The sequence below is a fragment of the Thunnus thynnus genome, chromosome 1 (assembly GCF_963924715.1).
Source record: "Thunnus thynnus chromosome 1, fThuThy2.1, whole genome shotgun sequence".
Classification (NCBI taxonomy): Eukaryota; Metazoa; Chordata; class Actinopteri; order Scombriformes; family Scombridae; genus Thunnus; species Thunnus thynnus.
In genome coordinates this window covers 4,769,000-4,787,966 of record NC_089517.1, presented here as the reverse complement: position 1 = coordinate 4,787,966, position 18,967 = coordinate 4,769,000, and the positions used below count along the sequence as shown (strand labels likewise).

General features: G+C 37.1%; 1 protein-coding gene across 2 annotated transcripts in view; it reads left to right on the top strand.

Moving 5' to 3' along the window:
* Positions 1-16,638: 16,638 nt before the first annotated feature.
* Positions 16,639-18,967, top strand: part of LOC137192214 (tetraspanin-18B-like) — a 41,167-nt gene continuing 38,838 nt past the window's right edge. For both annotated transcript variants that reach the window (XM_067602851.1, XM_067602778.1), the window contains exon 1: positions 16,639-16,825. The gene's annotated coding sequence lies outside the window, so the exon portion shown is untranslated. The remainder of the gene's footprint in view (positions 16,826-18,967) is intronic.

Sequence of the window (18,967 nt, the reverse complement as noted above, 5' to 3'; positions counted from 1 at the left end):
TTGAGTGAGCAGCTTTCATGGTGGCAGTTTGGGGTTGAGGACCTTACTTAAGGGCTACTCAGTAGTGGTAATGATGGAGGGCCAACACTGCTCTTTTTGTTCTGATTAAACCAAATTTAACGTGCTGGTCCGGAGAAAAGTGAACACGCTTTTCTTACATTGGCCACCATGGTCCCCAGGGGTACTTAAGTAAATTTTGTAGTTAAAAATGGTAAATTCACCCAAATTTCCTTAAAAAACAAAACATGTTTTCTCACTTATCTCTTGTGGAATCTAACTACTGGAGGGTGGTTTTGAATACAGCTGAAACAATTAGTCGATAAACGGAAAATAATCCGTAACTATTTTGACAATCAATTTGCCGATTCCCTATTTCCTGCTTAAATGATTTGCAGCTTCCAGTCTTAATAGGAAACTGAATATTTTTAGATTTTGTGTTTTAATTATTAATCAAGAAAATAATCAGCAGATGAATCAATAATAAAAATAACTGCTAGTTGCAGCCCTTATTTTAATGTATCTATCCCTGCTATTTCTGCCCTCCATCCCAATATAATGATTTATATAATGAAACTAGTTAATGTAGAGATGAGTTGTTATTAAGAATTTACTAACTGCCTGTGTGTAAAATCTTTCTTATGTTCGTAGGGACTATCATTAGGAAATATTTTATCTAAATACTTTCATAATGTGTAAATCAGTTGCCAGGAAGCATCTGTAGCTCCGTGAAATACAAAGCAACCAACAAGTCACTGTAGCGTTATACACTGTAACGACACTTCCAAAAACATTTTTAGAAGCCAAAAGATAAAATAAAGTTAACTGCCAAGGCTTTGTGAATGTATTGTAGGTCTGACTTTGTTTTATTTCTATCTGCATAACAGGAGAAACATCTGTCTGTTTCATTCCCCTATACATGAATGTGTAATTGTGTTAACTTGTGCTGTGCTGCTCCCATAAAAAAATAATGGATGTAGCCACCGTGATGTGACCCACCGGTTTGTGGACTCCTGTTTTGAAGCTTTGAGTTTGCATTTTGAACATCGTCATCTTGGAGATTTGGAGCTAGATGACCATATTTGAACGAGAGGGAGGAGCTGACCCTAGCACTAGCTGCTAGCTTGATTAGCATGGTGCATTTATAGTCTATGGTTAACTGTGATAATGCTAATACTAATGCTAATTTTTGCTAGCCAAAAACAGCTCCCAGTCTGAAAAGTGAGGCCAATTCTTTCTAATGGCCAGCAGGGGGTGACTCCACTTGCTGCAAAAAGAAGTCAGATTGTATGGAAGTAGATGAGACAATTATCTTACTTCTCTCTTGATTTATTACCTGAGTAAACACTTTGCTAATGAGTTTATGGTCTCAATCGCGATCTTTATCTGTTCTCCTTGTATATTTTATTTGGTGTCTTTGTTTTTTATTTATTCTGATTTTATTTTATTGTATTTCTTTGACTGTGAAGCACTTTGTGACTGGTGTTTGTGAAAGGTGCTATATAAATAAACTTTGCTTTGCTTAGTATCAAGTCTTCTTTAATGCATCATGATGTTATTTTGTAAATTATGGCCCCATTTAGAGTGAAATAGATGATAAAGCAGTGTATGCTTTAGGGCATGGATACGCTGTGATTGACAAGTCGCTACCACAGTGACAGCGTTGAATCCGTAACATCACCATGTTGTAACCCCAGAGTCACAGAGTAAAGGCGTAGCTGCTGCTATTTGAGAGTGTGTTTTCAGTTCATTAAAATTAATTGTAACATTTTGGTCACCTAAAAAAGTCTTGTTCAGCATTTGGGTGTGATAAAAGACTCTCTAAGGAGTCAGATGTTCCGTTTTTCTGGTGAGTACATTTTGAAAGTCGCATTAGCATTAGCATTAGCATTATCACTGTTAACCATACATTGTAAATGCACCGTGCTAACCAAGCTAGCAGCTAACGCTATGGTCAGCTCCACCCACTCGTCCAAATATGTTCACTTCTGGCTCCAAAAGTCAAACATGGTGACGGTCAAATCCAAGATGGGGATGGCCAAATCGCTAAGTATCCAAACCGTACACCAACTATCCAGTTACCAGATACCCAGTATCCAAACCATGCACCACCTATACAGTTACCAGACACCATCTATCCAGTCATCCTACGCTGCCACCCAGTGGACATTGCGTGCGACCCAGTCGACAGCGCGCACCATCCAGTCGACAGTTGGACATCGCGACAGCTTGCAAATGAAAAACAGAACAGAAGTTTGAGCAATTTACTAGATATTTTATTTCATGTCAGAAAATGCTTTGATATCCCTTTTTTTCAAATTGAGTAACAAAGCATTTTTAAAGCACCGTATTTAATTTTATGATTTTGTTTCAGAATAGGAAATCAATTGAGGTGAAGTTACATGGATTTAACAATCTGCCTTGTGAATTCTGTATAATATTTGATAAATCTCTGCCAATATATAATATATAAAGAGCTCTCCATAGATGTCATGGTGATTACGTCCTTTTTTTTTTACAGTCTATGGTCAAAATAGACAGTTAATAGTGAATTTATTCCAGTGCATAATCAGCTCTCTATTCAAGATTCAGGCAGAGTTAATACAACAGTCTGCATGAATATTATTATTAGAGGTAGATTTAGATGCACGTTGAGGAGCTGCTTGAAAAGAGAAATAGCTAATGAAATAGCTAGTTACAGTCAGTTTAGTTTAATTTAACTTTCTTTAAATTTGAATAAATCTTGCGCGTATGTAATTACATCATGATGTCATCGATATGCAAATTAGAACGTTATCTAGTGACATCTAGTGACTTTTCCTGCAGGCTTTAGCTACTTCCCACTGACAATGATTGGCAACACTGCCGAGTCGTCACCATCAGTTCATGGCTGCATGTCAGGATAATAACCAATCCTCTCCGTCCCCGTTGTGGAGAAGGCGCACTTTGTTTTTCCACCCCATTCTGAACAGCTCTCCACTCTCCTCTCATTCCTCTCCTCTGTCTGCCTCCTGCTCCAGCATATGTCATTTTGCCTGTGCAGGGGTGCGTTATACAACCGGCCCGTTATGCTTCTCCATCCCAGTCTTGCAAACTATTGGCTAGTTGGTTTGTTTACAACGCACAGAGCTGACCATAAACAGGCAAGAGGCCATGTGTCACAAACTGCAGTAAAACCCCCAGTTGAGACGCATATTGCAAATCCGCTGTATACATGTCCAAAGAATGCTCCTAAAACCCGAATAATAACAGCATATCCCACGTCTTGATCGAAAAATGCTACATTCGGAATAAGGCCTAATTTGGAATTTCCAAACGGAATATGCTGTTAACATGACCCATATCAAATTCAGAATATTGTCATATTTGGAATAATAGTGGCATGTAAACATAGTCTTTGACTCCTTAGATTCTTCAGCTAGTTTTATGTTACTTCCCTCTCCCCTGGATCAACTTGGTGTCATAACAGTGTGTTTTTCCGAATTAATAGTATTCGTGCAGTTTACAGTGAGATTATGCTAACATAACAGATGTTATTTGGCTATTTAGTCTAAAGTTATTGACATAACACTGAGATATATTGTGTTTTTTCTGTGGAATGTTGAATGTCAGGTCAGATATGTCAACTATATTCCATATTTTCTCTTTTATTCCTCAATCTAAACATCTCAGATATTAATAAGATAACATTTTCAGTTGGTTCATTTAGCTAGCTTAGCAACAGGATCATTAAAACATAAGAAATGTGTTACCTAGTAAATGGTAATGTGTATATCAGTTGCAAGGAAATATCTGTAGCGCCATCAAATGTGAGACAACACACTACAAGTCAATGTAGCATCAGAAACTTCCAAAAACAATATTTTTAGGGACCAAAAGATAAAATAAAGCCACTGTAGGTCTGGATTTGTTTTATTTCTACCTGCATACCGGGAGAAATATGTCTGTTTCAGAATTAGTGGTATTCTTGCAGTTTACAAGGACATATCCAATTATGCTAAGCTAACCATCATTATTTGGTCATTTAGTCTAATGTTATTGACACAATGTTATGCAATTTGAGGTTTAATGTGTTTTTTCAAATGTAAAGTGTCAGGTCAGACATGTCAACTATATTCCACATTTTCTCTTCAATCTAAATGACTCTGATATTAGCAAGCTAACTTTAACTTTGTCAGTTAGTTCATTCAGGAAGCTAACGCTACAGTTACCCCTGGCAGTTAGTAGCTGTAAATATTTAGTAACAACTCATCTCTACGTAAGAACTAGTTTGTGTGGTTTGTGTGTTAATTAAGTGATAAATCTTCACTTAATAAGCACTTAAGTTACAACAAGGCCTAAGTTTGAACTTACTGTACAAACAGCTGGTTGGTTGTTAAAAATGTGGTACGTTCCCTGTAACTGTGAAAACATGTTGCTCAGGAAATGACTAAATAAAGTTAGATGCATGTGTGTCCTGTCATGTTCAGCTCACAGTCTGAACACACAGAATCACATCAGATGTCCTTCAACACAGACATGTGAGAAACAACAGCTGACAGGAAACAGGCAAGACATTTAGTCTGTGTGAAGGTCTGTTCATGCATTCACACACACACACACACACTCCACAATCCAGAACAATGAGATCATCATCAGCCATGTTAAGCATAATGTAATTTCACCTCACAATGAGGGGCGTTGAATCCACAGAAAGGAAGTCATTAGTGATATGGATGAGAGTCTGTGTGGGGTCGATGGTGGGTGTTGGGTGGGGGGCTAGGTAGGTTAAAACCCTGTTGAGCCTTTTCTGATGAAATTCTGCTGGTTGAAAATATTCAGGGAAAAGCTCATACAACAGCACTTTGGTGAGGGCGGTACTCATTCACGTCATTCACGTTTTGTCTGAAAAAGTCTCAAGTGCGCTGTTCCTTTTTCTCCTCAGACCTAACATAAGACACCCAAGTCTCCCTCATTGAATTTAGCTTCACATCAGCTTTTTTAGCTCAGATTATGGAAAACAACAAAATATCTTACCATAATTATGCAGACGACACAGAGATTTACATAACGATATCACTACGTGACATTGATCCCTACAAGCACTGAATCACTGATTGGATGTACCAAACATTTACAATAACATTAAAAACCTCAAACCAAAGCCCAAAGTAATGGACTATGACCTTAATTTTAACATCGACATTAAAACAGATACAAGGAATGAAAGGACGTAAATCTCAGCAGGATTTAGAAAAACCTGTCCACACGTTTATCTCTACGAGCCTACTGTGCTCTATGGTGTCTTTACAGGTCTCTTTAAAAAGTCAAACAGTATGTTTATACTGTATGGTGTAACACTGGTAGCCTACCAGCTGCTGTCAATCAAACACAGACACTGACACGCCCCTCCAGGTGGCTGAGACAAAAAAATGGAGCATTACTAGTATTTCCCCAAAGACCATTTTTCCTCATTCAAAATTATTAACAATACATTTTAAAAAAATCATGTTGACAATATTTTGACTGCAAAGAAGGATGATTAAATGTGATTTCAGTTTGATTTGAAGTAGAAGCTAAATGCGGGTGAGACAATGATTGAGCTTAAACACTTTCTGTGTAGACACCATGTAAGTGGATAATTGGGTTTAACAGGTGACTTATTTAAAACTGCCTGATCACTTGATTGACTCACCTCTAGCACTCTTTTTGTATCAGTCACCCAAAAAATGATTTATAGCTATGTTTGAGTGACAAATGCCATCTAGTGGCTGTAGTAAATCTGGCCCAGAGCAGCAGTGCAGTTCAGATGATGTATATATACGTTGACAGATTTCCTCATTCAGAGGAGGAAGGGTGCATGGAGGCATTAACTCAACAGTGGACTTTGCCACAGGACACCGCTGTTCATTTCCTGTTTCCAACCGCGATTCGGGACCGTTTTTAAAAAAAATGTAACTATGATCGTCCCCTAACCTCAACCCTGTGGTTATCATTGTAGCCATGACGATGAAGGTCACCTAACTTTAAGGAAGTGGTAACTTAAATCCACACCACATGTTTCTTTAACCTTAACAAAGTCATCATTTTAATCAAAACCATGATCTAACCCTAAACCTAACCAGGTGGTTTTTGGGCCTAAACCTAACCAGACCTTAACCACAGTGTTGTCACATCATAAAACATAATTATTTTTTAACAGTGATTTCTAACGGTTTTGGAAAGCACAGACAATGATGTTGTCCTGTTGATTACTGCCAACAGGGGCGCCAGATTAGAAAATGCTCCTATGTGTTGTTCTGGAGTCACATGGTCAAACCACGTATTTGGACGTTTAATTTGGAGGACTTGTTGAAACTGTGAGATGTCTAGAACCTATAATAGAAAGATCTTAACTCATTTTAGCTTATTTGAGAACTATCTTAGCACCTTGCAACCAAAATAATGAATGCAAAAACTCCCCATATACTTTAAGATCTAACATTTTCGCAAGTTGTGTTTTGATAGACTGGTTCTTGAAATGCTGTATGAGTCACTTTTTCTGTCCATTGAGCTTTAAGCTTGACACTCGCCGCCCCATGTTTCTCCTGCATATACAGGAGGGAAGTGTAGCATGGAGGACCTCATTTGGAGATATTGACATAGCTGTGAATGTCCACAGAAGCTCCCAGGTGTCCTTTCCAACAACAGGCAGTGTGTTTGTTATTCTGCATGTGCTGAGACCCAGGAGTGTTCCTTCTCCTCCTCCACCTCCTCCTCGTCCTCCTCCTCCTTGTGCAGTATCAAAGTTCACAAAAAGGATTCATTCTGCATGAAACTGAAGGTTTTGAAGGTTTGGGTTTCTGTGTTTTTGCCAACATCATTTATTTAATATTTAATATTTGAAGTGAAATGTTGAAATGTAGTGGCTAATGTGTTTATTAAGTGTGTTTTTCTATTTCCGTCTTGTTACTGTGAGCCTCATTGAGTGGTCCTTCCATCAGCTGACAGTGAATTAATTCGTGTCACGTACCATCACAAAGCTTTCATGGCTATAAATGCAGTTGTATTTGTAGTGTGATGGTGTTTCTCTCCAAATATCTTAAACATATTTGAATATTTGTATCTGATCATATTGGGGACTTTTACTGTTGTATTGCATGAGTGGGTGAGAAATGCTAAAGAAGGAAACCACATACTTATAAATGCAATGAAAAACTAATGGAACATCTGGGTTAGTGGTCCACCATCTCCTAATTACTGAAATATATAAATAATACAGAAAACATGTATCAGAGGCAGGATTTTACCACTCATCACAGAAGCAATTATTTTTTCTTTCGTCATGACAATGTGTAAAAAAATGCAGTTTGTTCATTCATTTGTATGGCAGCATAACGCCACCATGACAACATTTTTTAATATAATTTAATAATTTTTAATATTTGCTAAGTTTCTTGACATAATGACAAAACACAGAGTTTTCAGAGACTCACTCATTTATGTCAAAACTTGTATAGAATACATAAAATACATGCTATATTAAGAAAGGTGTTTGAGATATTAGACTGTATCTGTATCTCATAAAAACAGCAGTGCTGCTGCTGCTGAAATGTTATGCATGTGTACGTTTAAACTAACTGATCAAGGCAGGCTGCCAATGCAGAAGGCTCTGGCAAAAAAACACGCAGGACAACTTTTCACTCAAAGCAGAATTTTGAGTAGCAGTTACCTCCATTTCCAAAAAAACAAAAAACAAAAACATGTCTTTATGTCAAAGAAGTCACAATGCAGAAAAATCAGAGATTTCTTTTCAAACACATCATACATGTTAGAAAATAATTGCTGAAAACATGTGAAAAGACTGTGAACTATGTGGAACTGATTTGTGGATTTAGAGCATTAAACTGTTTCCACCATTTCTGCGTTCAGGATTTTTTGGGCGGGCCTGAAATGGTGGCTCAATGGATGGTTGAAGGGTGGAGCTGCCAGCAGCTCCCGCGTCAGCACTGGCTGTTTGACTGGGAGGAGGGGTAGAGTCAATGGATGCACTACTGGCAGCGGTCAACACCTGCCACTGCCTGCGGCTTTGGCTTCAGCATCGACTGTGCAGCTGGGAGGTCCCCGGCCAGAGGGAGAGCATTTGCCGGGCTGCACTTCACAAAAAAAGCACAGCGTGAAAGGCAATTTTTCAAATGGTGACGGCCACAATGAAGCCGCCAAGTATGTTGCAGCAGAGAAGTGAGTAACGTTAAGTGCACCAAACTCCATTGAAAAAACATCAATTTAACATAATGATTATTGGTGATGGATTATTTTTACTGAAACATGTCCACATTTACCTACAAAATATGTCCCGAATTAAACAGTGGCTCCTAGTGTTTATAGGTGTTATTTTTGAAATATCTTCCAGGTTGCTTGTCTTACATAACAAGGCCTATTCAAAATTGTGTATTTTTATACAGGAGTTTGGTATGAGCATTGTTAACTCAGAGGCTGTTTAGTTGGGCAGACACGCCCCCGGTGTTTTCAGAGTGGAGAATACTGCTTATTTTTCCACAATTTTGAAACCTAATTTTATAAACTCTGCAATTTTTTAAAAGTAAACATTTTTCTGTGGCTGCGAGAAACTCAGAACACATATTTATTATTGCTTTATACAGACTGTAAACACTTTTTTCCCACAACATCAAATTGAATGTAATGTTTCCAGCACTGTTTCAATCACAACAGTTCACATAGACGCAAATCTACCCCCTGCTCGTGCCAAGTCCCAGTGGGCGACCTTTCTTTTTCCGAAGTCCTTCATGCTTGCAGCTCCTCCGCAGGCCTGTCAGGGTTTATACATCAGGCACCTGCAGCGGGGATCGCTGTGCCCATCACATGTGACAGTGGAACACGCTGAGGTAATGGACAGAGACAGAGCATGCACTGACTTAACTCACAACTCACTGCTCCGTGTCTCTCCAACCAAGAAGACGAGGAGGGTTTTTTGTATCTCCAAAATGTCTTTCTTCAGAGGACAAGACACAGCAAGAATCTCAATTTCACTGGTGGTGATTAGAGATAGACAAGCTGTCATGCTGGATGACAGGTGATGTTTCGGGTGGTGAAATGAGAAGAAAAAAAGTAATTTGTATGCAGGGTCTTTTTTTGTTTGACGTCTGAGGAAAGGAAATGTTTTATCTTATCTGTTTAGTCTGACAAACAAAAAAAGCTGCATTGTTTGTCCACACCATATGTCTCTTTGTATCAACCATATGTTTTTGCAGAGACTAAAACACACATTTGTTTTTTCACTTCGATCCACACTGTTTCAGAGAAGGTGAAATATGACAATAAATCATAAATGAAATAAATTAGTATCTTACTGGACAAAAAATTAGTATCAACAATATAATTGAGCACCTCATAATTAAAAGATAAAATGAAACAAAAATTATCTGAGGTCAACAAATGAACTTTCAATGCTTATTTTGTTAGCATTCAACAATTACAGGTCCTATGAGTCAGCCATTGGCCCACAATTAACATTTAGTGCTTGTGTGAGGTTTTGAGTACGCTCGTTGAATACTAACATATTTGTTCAAATGATGAGGTGCTCCAATGTGAAACCGGAACTGCAGGTTCTGTTCCTGAAGTAGGAAAACCTCCTATAAGATCACAATGACTTTTGTAGTAACAGAAATAACTGAAAATCCAGTTTTAGAACAGAACCTTACTCAACAGTATGTCGCGTTGTTCAAGATATAAAGACATAAGTTGAACCAAATAATTACAATAAGCAAAATAATTACACCAAAAAACTCTGGTTCTTTGATGGAAGGTCAAAAGTGAATAACTAATATAAAAATTTTAGGAGAGAAGTTAACTACCACTCCTGCATTTCAAGTAGCCTGGTTTCAGACCTCAGAATAACCGCCAACATCTCAGATTTGCTCATTCATGGCTGTTTCTGCTAGATGGAAAAACAATCGACCATTCAGAGCTTTGTAGGTGGGATTAAGAATGGGAACACCATCTTCCTACATAGCTAATTAATTTGCTACAAAGCTACATCCATGAAAAATTGCAACAAGTGTGTATAGGATTGACTCAGCTGTCAGAAGTCAACTTACAGAAATAACTTTCTTTAATTTAAATATTTCTTCAATCGATGTGAAATTGATGTTATGTGCAATATTGTCATGTTATGTAATTGTTGGTGTTGGTATGGCTGAGGTTGTATTGTGTCAGAGTCCAAGACAAATTTCCCTGAGCGGGACACTAAAGTTTATCGAAAAACATTAACTGCTCTGAACAACTGCCACTGCAGCTTCTGTGTTGATTGAAAATTACAATGGTGGGACACATACAGTGCGTCTTAGTTAGGGGAAAAGAAAGAACTTTCATCCCAGCAAGAAATAGGCTAAAATGAACCTAAAATGATATTTTCTGTTGGTTGTTTTAGTCAACCAACAGAAAATAAAACCAACATTGACATAATTAATTGAAATATTTCTTCAATCAACGTTAAAAGTGTTAACTGCTTCAAACGGCACCTGTGTTGAATGGAAATTACAACAGTGGGATGTATAAATGAACCTAAAATGAACACAATGTTAGGTTGAATAAAATGGCAGTACAGTCTGATTATCAAGTCATGTTTCAAAAAGAAACAGTCATCAATCTCAAAAATTCTGCAGCATGCAATGATTTCACTGTAGAAACCTGATAAAACATTTAGAAGTTTAAGTCAGCTCATTTTCAGACTCTGGATCAATGTTTAAATGAATTCAGCAAATATGGTTTGCTTGCCATTGCAAATGAAAAAGTGTTTAAAGAAGCCATGTTGCTATGGCTTCTTCTCCATAGCAACATGGGCTGAGGCTCATGGGTATTGTAGCATTTAGAGGCTTTTCCCCTAAAAACAAATAAATTAAAACAAATTTTATTTCTGTTTTGTTTTTGTTTTTGTTTTGTTTTTTTAAATAAGCTTGATTGAACTCCACAATCTATACAAGTACCCCTGTTTGGGAATCAGTGCTCTACAATCACCAGTCAACTTTTATAAATAGCTGTTCTTTCCTAGCTTTATTGCTTTCTTACAGTTTTTTTTAATCTGAACCAAACGTAATCATGGAAACTAAATTTGTTTTTGGAAACAGCCATCCTCATATTTTCAACAGATTTTAGATACAGGGTTGAAAAAATATTTAAAGTCTACCTCTATTCAAAAATGTGTTTTTCTTCTTGTTCCTTCAGTTGGATGTTTAAGCTTCACTGTGCATAATGATGTATGTGCAGAGTTTGCAAATTGGTTTGGTAACTTTTTTAATGGAGAAATCACATCAGGCACAAATTATTATTCAAGGAGTACCAAGAGTATTTTTATATTTCTGAAAACATGTCTGGAGGGGGTCTTTAACTAATATTTAAATACATGTTTTTCTGGGGAGAATCAAATATTTTGCAAACTGTACACAACAAATCTGAAGTTTCCATAAAGAAGCTGCTACAGCCTTTGTACTACAGAGGAAGGACAATCGTTATAAGCCGAGATAAATCCTAGTGATGTGTTATGGTTTCCCCGCTGCGACTGGCTTTCTCACCCGCTGTGAGACCAGGAAGTCTGCTGCATTATTTAAAAATCACCCTCCCAGCCACAGCCTCTAAACCGCTGCAGGTTCCCTTCTTCTTTGAGTGCAGAAAATAAAAACTGTTTTTATAGACAAGGAGAAGAGAGAAGGTGAAGGTTCCTCAGGAACAAAAATGCTGATGTCAGTCGAACCACCCATGGAGAAGGTGGTGAGTGGAGGTTTAACTCGTCTTCATCGCTGTTCCAGATTGTGCTGAACAGACTCGAGCTCCCTGGTGTCCTCGACATATTCTGCCAGATGGTTCTCCTCTGTCAGTGCAGGGAACAGAGGTGTACTGTTCACAGTTCAGTTAGGATGGCAATGCTTCTCTACCATTTCACTGAGCTGTGTGGGCTGTACTCCTAAACCCCTTCAAACTGAAATACCAAGCAAGGGGTTGTGGGAATATGATGTATTTTTGAATTAGGATTTGAAATAATTTTTGAACTAGGAGGCATGGATGTTAGTTGTTGCTCCAAAACACTTTATTACAGATTTTTATGTGTATTTGTGTGTGTGAGAGGGGATGGGTGGAAAAATCTACCTGACTGACCCCTTGATTGTAATTAAAGATAAGAATTTCATGACTTTGAAAATGCAGCAAACCAAACTACATTGAAGGATTCTATATTTCTCTTATTGTAAACAAATCCCATGAAATTACCCAAACCAACAAATAATTGATCTATTTACAAGTATTGTGTGTGTATCAAAGCCTGATATATTTTATTCCTCTGTGCTGTAAACTTCCGTTGTTGTCCAAAAACTATTAAAAACATGTCAATGAGCCACACCGCTGCACTGGGTGACATGTTCCGTCATCACCATGAACACACACTGGAGTTTATTTTGACTCAATCCCACACACACCATCCTGCTGCCAGAAATATTCACTAGAGCACCAAATGTGGATTCATCCGCCACTGCAAATAGTCCCCAGCAAATGCACTATTTCCTTGTGTTAGAGTCACATTTGCTAAAGACTACAGTGCCCCATCATTTTTAAAGATTTACATCTTCAGTGGGAACAAACGGGTTGCTGCTGAGAGCCACAGACAGGGTAGGGAAGTTAGAAAGTATTGAGAAATTGACAGACTGTTTTGGCTTAACTACTGTCATCCATTTCTAAAAATGAGGCATTCCAGGCAAGGTAAGAATTTTAACTGTTAAACCTTACAGTAAACTTGATTAACTGCAAGCTTAATGAAAGAACTGAAAGTTGATTGTGGTGCCACAGTCTAAAACTTTGACATTGGTTAGACTGGTCAAAATTGGAAGCAAGAGGAAACAGCAAGCCTGGTCCTCTCCAAAAATACACCTGCAAATAGTCACTCAATCAGAGCTTTGTGGACGAGATTAAGAATCATCTTCCTACATCGCTAGCTAATTAGCTACATAACTACAATCATGGGAAATAGCGACAGAAAAATTGGACAAGCATCTACGAGATTGACTCAGCTTTATAAGCTGTTGTAAGTCAACCAACAGAAAAGACAATCTTTAATTGACATAATTAATTGAAATATTTCTTCAATCAATGTTAAAAGCATTAACTGCTTTGAACAGCTTCTGTGTTGAATGGAAATTACAACAGTGGGATGTATATGTCACCATATTGGTTGGCAAAACAAAAAAAAAGACCTTTCTCCCAACAATAAATCAACTAACATGAACACAATGTCAGGCTGAACAAAACGACAAATCAGTCTGAGATGTCACAGAAACAACATATTTCTTGGCAAACAGCTGAGTGCAGTAACTTCCCGCTTCTTGTTTTTATGCTAAAATTAGATGGAGAAGAATGCCTTTCACATCAACTTCTGGTATCGATCTTCTCATCTAACGCCCTGCAAGTGAACAAATAAGCATACTTCCTGAAATGTCAAACTTTTCCTTAAAGGGAAACTCCACTGCTTTTCCACATCATTGTGTGTTTCCAGGTGTTGGGGGGTACAACTGCATATGTGTAAAAAGTAGTAAAAAGCCTTTTATGTCTCCAGAGGGAGCTGTGTGAAATCTGATAAATTGTCTCAAGTGATGTCACTTGAGTCAGCATCAGTTGTGGCTGAAGACCACAAGTTTGAAAAACAAATCTTGGGGTGTGGAGTTAGAAAGAAGTGAGGTTACCAGACCTCATCTCTGCTGGAGGCTAGCAGCTCCAAGCTACATTACTCACTACTAGCATAACACACCTGAATCTCCAACTTAACTGTTGGCTTTCAAGGTGTATTTTGGGTAAAGTAGGTACTGTGTTGTCTTCTTTTAAAGCAGGACTATCTGGGACTATCAGGACTGCACTAGTTTCTTTTATTACCTTGTCTATGTACTATGTATCTGTGTACTTTGTTGACAGTTGTTCATTGTGATTCATTTGATAGCACTGATTGTATTCAGTGTAATGAATTTGATCATTTTGTAAAAATAATTTGCTGTGATTGTTTTTACCATATTGGTCTATTTTTATGTTGTAATTTGGATTATGTGTTCATTTATTGAATTTATGTTTTGTTATTGTCTAATAAAATGATTGTGGATTAGACTGCTACATTAAAAGCAACTAGAAAATGCATGTGAATGCTGACAGCTGAAATAAATTGCAAAGCATTGCCGAAAATTCTACAGACTTGTTCAGTACATTTGTACATTTAAGAGATATGGCAATGAATAAGTAGTATGGTGGTATTTCACTAATGGCCACAAGGTGGGGCTATTGGTGCCATGATTCATTATGTCGTGCACATTGTCATGGAGAACTTGTGAACAATGTTTCGTTTTATTAAAGACAACATAATTGTAGAAATATGTTATGATATTACAGTAGCGCCCCCTGTGGGTAGAATTGTATCAAATGTTACACACTTGTGCAATGTGGCGTGTGTACAATATTCCCAAATTTGGTTGCAATCGAATTGAGTAGTGAAGAGTTATGGCCCGTTAACTACATCAGGCAACGCCTTCAAAAGTTTGGTAACCAATCAGAGACAAACGGTAAGTGATACCAACAAACTAACACATAAGTTTTGTTCAGGGTTATTTAAATATGGTATGTATTAATTTTGGTGAAGATTAGATCAAACATGTGCCAACAGAAGCCAAAAATGTTTTTACCGCAAAACCCAAAATGGTGGAAAATTTTTCCAGGTGCAAATGGGCATGGCCTATATCCATCGAACACACTGTGCAAATATTGTTTTGATAGGCCACGGTTCATCGGTTATTAGCAAAACACATAATAACTGGTACCATGTTTTAATATGTTAAGCATTTCCATGTGGGACACCTTTCCGTGAAGTATGAATACACTTTTAGTGCACTTTTAGAGCACTTTTAGTTTTTGAAATATGTAATTTCAAACATTCCTCCCATAGACTATTCCAGAATAAACTTTAATATTTTAAAAATATATATAAAATCACAGGAATGTGCTAGAAAGAAGAAAAGTTATAGCATAACTGTCCTCAAAGAGCTGAACATTTTGATATTTGAAGGGTTTCTGTTGCTGAAAGTATGCCGAAGTAGTTAGCAATCGAAAAACGTATGGAAGAATAAATAAAGATTTGAAGAACAAAAGTGTGAAGTGCTTGTCAGCATTCACACTAAAAATGGATCCAAACTAAACTGTGTGGAGCGACTTCATGACAGCATTTAATGATCAAGCAGGAGTAGGTCACCTTGCCCAGAGGCATCGTGGCTGCACTGGCCCATCAACTACATCTGCACCAGTCCATTAAAGTGAAACCAGCATCAGTGAAAACACAGCTTGCACAACTGGATGTGTCATCCTTTTTATCTCTGCTCTCATTTTATATTCTTTAGTTGTTTCATGCACTATGTGAGTGATGGCTTCTCACATCTGGCGGCTGCAGATTAGCATAGTTTTCTGAGTAGAGTGCAAATTCAAAATCAAGAGATGAGAAGGGCAAACTGCATGGATTCTTCGGAGGTTACTTTGTACCTTTAATATTTCTGATGTGATACTTAAATTGGGATTGATTTATGAATTACGATGGCAAGAGGCTAAAATGCAGAGTAGATATTTCACATTAAACATCCATAACAGCTTCCTTAGAGACATTGTACATCCACACAGGTGTTTTCAGTTATTCTAGTTCATTAGCTTAGGTTGAAGTTGGAAGGAGCTTTGTTGGGAATAACGACAGGTCACCGGACTTCGTGTACTGAATATATATATATGAATTGTGGAGATATGTGATCGGCAAACTATTTCATTTCTGTTGTCATTTTCAGCCATATATGTAATATAATACAGTGGTCCGACCTATCTGATGTTTCTACTGTGCTTATTTTATGTACTGTGTTGCTTTGCTAGCGTCTTTGTAAACCAAATCTACTGAACAGTAACATTTCACTGCTGGTCGGATTAACTGGTGGCTGCCTTTGTCATAGTGGGAAGCTGCCTTACCACTGCTTTACTCATTTATTCTTACTTTTAATTAGTTTTACTACTTACTGCTTATACTTATGTGCATGTGCTTCTTTGTTTATTTCTTTACTAGCTTAAACTGACATTTATTTTTGCTCTGCGCCATTAAATTGTATGTACGTGATGCCATTTTTTTTGATTGGCTAGTGCTTGTTGCCTTCATTGGTTGGGTTGGTTAGGTTTAGGCAGGAGGAGTGAGATTGGTTAGGGTTAGGGTAAGAATATCAGGGTAAGCCAATCAGAGGCACAGTAGGGCAGGTCATGACTTTGCCATCCTGGGAAAAAAAAAAAATTGACCATGTGAGGCAGAGATTTTCTACCCTGAAGTTATTGTAAACAAACATTGCGATTGGTTCTATTATACTTTCATGGTCAGTACATTTGTTATCAAACATGTAAAAGTCTTGGAATATACATGTTTGTCGGTTACATGTTATGTAATATTTTCAAATGTGTTTCTCTAATTTTGTTTGTGATGAAGAATCTAAAAGTACAAGTTAATGTTTGTGAAATAAGAGATACAAAAACATTTTCCACGTGGTTTTATTTTCCTAGTATTGTCTATTGCTTTATTCTGAAAATCAGATGCGGAAGCTGTATGTCTCTAACGGTTAGCTTGACTGTGGTATAAATAGCAGTTAACAGCAGCAACAGCCCACATCAGTCTGCTGCTGTCTGTGTCTGCTCTGAGCTACCGGCAGCGTCAGTGCTGATTGTAAGAGTTTACTGGATGTATTAGTTTGTTAGGAGACACTCGATTTCACTCCCACAACAGACAACTTTGGAGGAAGAAGCTCATCTGTTAGCGGTAAGTTACCGACGGAGGTTTATATTGACGTTACAGTGCTGATACACTAATAACAGCTAATTTACAGTAGCTATGTTATCAAACACTTAACGTTACCTTAATCATCTGCTCTTATCAAATCAAGTTCCGACTAACATTAATGTTTTTAATATTTTAGTATTAAAACAACTCATTTGCTCATATTTTCTATTAACTTAAGCGGTTCAGTGTTAATTTGCGACCGTTAGAATTGAACAATTTAGCGGTTTTGGTTTCAAATATTGATAGAAAACAAGAGATATTGTTTTAAGGTCTGATTTGACCTTTTTTTTTTAGCATTAGAGAGAAATAAAAACATCCTTCACACCTTTCTGTCAGCCTGAAATGTCAAGACCTTTCCTAAAGTGACCCAGAATATAAAAAAATAGAAATATTTCAACATTTTATTTGTGTGCAGCTGATACACAGTCTTGTCACTTTGTAAATTTGACCCGTATTTATTAAAAAAAACAACAACTCTAAAACCACCATTCAGAAATGTTGTTGTATTCTTCACGTTCACTAACATTCATTGAAATCATGATGGTTGTTATGTTCTCCTACTTTTAGGTAACACAGGGCTATAATATAGTGTGATTGTGAATGTTTTTTTTTCGCCATAAACAAAATAAAAGCATAAAATCTAAAGAATACACTTTCTCTCTGAAAGCTTAATTACGTATTAATCACCTATTCATTAATGACTGATGAGGTGCTCATGAATGAAAAATACATTTGTGGCTCAGAAGTTTGGTATAGAGACTAATTATGAGAGGATACCGAGAAGGTTCAGAATATGAACAGTATGTAACGGTTAAAACCTTTATTAGAACCATTATTAAAGCACATTTGTTCTGACTTCCATAAATATTTTATGAGATGCAGTTAAATTCTGTGCAAAACTAGTGAAATATTAATTTACTGATTTTATTGGTTGTGCTGACTTTATGGCTCTCATTGGTCTTATTGGATGTGTGGTTATGTGTTTATTTTTATGTATGAATGATTGTTAGGATGATGTTTGGTCTGGAGATAAATGCTCTGTGTGATGCAGCGATGCTGAGCCCAAGAAAAAAATTCCCAAAGGGGACAAGTGATACTGCAACCATATCTAGGTGTGCATTTTTAGCTTAAGGACTAATTAAGATTGAATTAAGGGCTGCAACTAACGATTATTTTCATTATTTTCATTATCGATTAATCTGTTGATTTATTGTCCGATTAACTGATTAGTTGTTTGGTCCATAAAATGTCGGTCATGTTTTCCTACAGCCCAAGGTGACGTCCTCAAATGTTTCATTTTGTCCCCACCAAAAGTCCACAACCCAAAGATATTCAGTTTAACATCACAGAGGACTAAAGAAGAAGAAGAAGAAGAGAAGCTGGAATCAGAGTATTTGGATTTTTTAAATTTATTTATTTATTTTTAAATGACTCAAAACGATACATGGATTATCAAAATAGTTGGTGACTAATTTAATAGTTGGCAGCTAATCCTTGTTCAGAGTGATCAGTTTCTGAACAACGATATGTGATGAGGACGTGGATGATGACTGACAGGTGAACAGGGGATACAGTAAGAGTACTTGAGGTCTCCTCTGAATGGACAACCTCATTACCTGAATTAAAACAAGTGGTTTACATTGTGTAGAAAGTCGAGAAAAAAAGGTTTTTAGAACCATTTCAGAGCAGTTCCTCTGACTTAGAATATGTTCTTTTTGCAGGTGTGTCGAGCTGCAGTGATTAATCCATTCATTGTTTTTAGTCATTTTTTAAGAAGAAATTTCCCAAATTCTCTGATTGCAGCTTCACATATGTGAATATTTTCTGGTTTCTTTAGTCCTTTATAACAGTAATCTGAATATCTTTTGGTTGTGGACTTTTGGTCTGGACAAAACAAAACAAAACATTTTAGGACATCATTTTGGGTTGCAGGAAACAGTTATTATGTTCTGTTATTTTATGGACCAAACACCCAATCAATTAATTAAATAATACACAGATTAATTGATAATGACAATAATCATTAGTTGCAGCCCTACATGTGTGTAAAACAGGACACTGCCTCTTCTGTTGACAGTTCACCAGCCGGCTATATTTCATATTTTTAAAGTAAAATTAAAT